This window comes from Eucyclogobius newberryi, unplaced genomic scaffold (genome assembly GCF_026437365.1).
Source record: "Eucyclogobius newberryi isolate DKJ021-1_F unplaced genomic scaffold, fEucNew1.0.hap1 SCAF_5, whole genome shotgun sequence".
NCBI classification, from domain to species: Eukaryota; Metazoa; Chordata; class Actinopteri; order Gobiiformes; family Gobiidae; genus Eucyclogobius; species Eucyclogobius newberryi.
In genome coordinates, this window is record NW_027316167.1 from 32,591,405 (window position 1) to 32,594,132 (window position 2,728).

Below are 2,728 nucleotides of genomic sequence, written 5' to 3' on the forward strand. Positions count from 1 at the left end.
TTCACAAAATAATTTAAAATGCATCAAGAACAAAAAATGTGCATCAAATGACAAAACAAACAAATAAAAACATTAAAAAGAAGAAAAAGAAGAGTGCAGATTTCTAGTCACAAAAACACATCATGACCTCATGGGCTTTGTAACGCCAAAGCAATGGGAGGAGTACTTTTACGGACTACGACAGAGTCTGAGGACTACGAAACGTCTGAAGAATAAAGTCTGGCGGTAATGCAACACTCGGATGCCAACCGCCATAAAACAACAACAACAACAACAACAACAACAACAATAACGCACAGCTGAGCAGAGCCTGGCCCCCTGCTGTCCATGCGCGGTATTGCACATGACCATTAACCACATTAGGCTTTTATGCAGATGAATGTGCTAAAAAGGTCTAGATTAAAACAAAATAAATAGCTGTGAAGTAGAAAGTACCTGCTCTCAGATGTAGTGAAGTGAAAGTACAAGTATTGAACATTTGCTTGAGTAAAGTACAGATACTTAGAATTGCATTATAACCCATCTGATAATGTGCGTTCCCCTTTAAATTAGTTCGCTGCATTTTTTGAATTTCTCCTGTTACCACGGTAACCGCCAATCACGTGACACTTGCGTCAGCCTCACGTGCGGGAGTGTCAGAGAATCACAACATCTGCGCACCTTCCTTCGGGAGATGGTGGGAAAGTCAGAACGAGAACGGCTCCAGGTAAAACACTCTGTAAACCATCGTTTCATGTTTGTATGAATTGGATCTAAGTGTTTTGTCCCTCAACCTGCAGATGCCGCCGGTGTTTTATTCCCTTGTGGCTGTGCTATTATAATGGAAGGAACTAGGTGAGTGTTTTGCCTAATGCTAACCGGTGTTAGCCGCCGCCAATGCTAACACACATGATTTGCATGATTTCTATCATATACTGTCTGAATTTAATTGTGTTTAACCAGATTCTCAGTCTGTTAACTCTTGAGTAAATGGCCACATTGGGATTTATGTTTTGATTAGCTACTTTTTGTAAAATTGTGAGCTATTTGTGTGGTTGTTTTTGGCTATTTTATTAACTGCTAAATGACTTTAAATGGATTATGCACAACATTTCTATTATCTTGCATTTAAGAAGTATAAATGTATGTGTACACAGAGATATTAATTTGGGTCTGTTTATGCAGGCCAGGTTCACCTGCTCACTCCCTCGTCCCTGGAGACAGGACCACAGTATGAGTCCTTTTGAAGTCCTCACCTGATGCTGCTGGTGCCTCACCCACTCATTCCACTGGACAATACAGTACATCCACAATACTCATTTCCCTCATCTATTTCCCGCCTGCTTTCACTTTGTGCATAGTTGTGGATGGAATTTTTGGGATTTCTATCATATGCACATAGTGCAGAGGACTTTTGACATTGATTGTGCAATTGTAGATACATTGTAAATATTATTGTAGCATTTTCTGTAAATACATTAACCAAAAAGCTCTACATTGTGTGTGGAAAGTGTTATTAAGAACCGTCTCTTTTTCCTTGAGTCGAACCTGAACCGGCCTAAACTAATACAAACTTTTAGGTCTGTGCTATTAGCCCACATGTTGCATATAACTGCATTACTTTAACTTTAGTACTGTATTACAAACCACCACTGCAAGAGCTACAGGGGCACATATGGACCAGTAGCATCTCTTAGTGGAACGTATCATTCCGATCTGTTCCACAACCTCCAGGAAACTGCATGATTCGTCTGGGTTTGAACGTAACGCGATGTATTTTATCTGAGGTATTTATGGTGATTACAGTCAGTAACTGCTTAGATCTGTGAAAATCCCACATCATGAGCTGCTGATGTTTAGCTCAGGCTAAATAAACCGCTTTCATGTTGATTTGTGCAACTACAGAGCACAAATCAACATGGAACAGGCACGATCCGTCCTGCTGTCCACTGCACTGCATTTATTTCTATTCAAACATGCACCTTTTCTAAAATGCAAGTCATTAAATTATACATTTCAACACGTTTGCTGCCCATAAAACTGCAAGAGTTGTTTTTGAATTGATACCCTGAGAGCTGTGGTGATTTTGGGCGTTAAATTTAATTGAATATATCTAAATTTAAAGTGCCCCCTACAGGTCGGGCAACTATTTGTACTAAAATGCAGTCAAGATAAATATATAATTTTTGTGCTAAAAATTATAAACAAATTTATCCCTCTTTTTTGATTTATAATTTCACTTCCTGTTTGTATTTTATGACATCAGACAAGGAAATTACACAGCAATCACATCACCATTTTTTTAATTTGACAAATATATATGAGAGTAACTTTATTTCGTAAAATTCATGTTTAGAGAGTCAAAGTTGTTTTTTGTATAAATGATGCATAAACTTTGACTGGAGTGATCATACCTAGTGTGATGTTTAACATTTCCTCCACAAATACCTGCTCGATTGGTGTAAAACTATAATTTATAAGTACAACAGGTATAAATTCACCAAATAAAGACAAAACTTAAATTGTAAAAGCCTGTCATACGTCACTTTAAGCTCGTTTCCCCTGCAGTCACACCTACACTTTATCCACAGGTAAATCTAGAGAAACAGACATATTTTAACTCCAGTGCCGTGGACATAATGTATTGCAGCGTCCACACATTCCTGACACTTCCTGGCCCCTGGTCCTCCTGCCACAGGTGTAACTCCTGCAGCAGCTTGGGTAACACCGTCCTCAGCTTTGCATCGAC

At 38.7% G+C, this 2,728-nt stretch overlaps 1 long non-coding RNA gene across 1 annotated transcript; it reads left to right on the top strand.

Moving 5' to 3' along the window:
* Positions 1-617: 617 nt before the first annotated feature.
* LOC140381762 (uncharacterized) lies at positions 618-1,852 on the top strand. Its single transcript, XR_011931266.1, has 3 exons — positions 618-706; positions 780-834; positions 1,165-1,852. It is a non-coding gene; the product is annotated as an uncharacterized lncRNA (long non-coding RNA).
* The last annotated feature ends 876 nt before the right edge of the window (positions 1,853-2,728 follow it).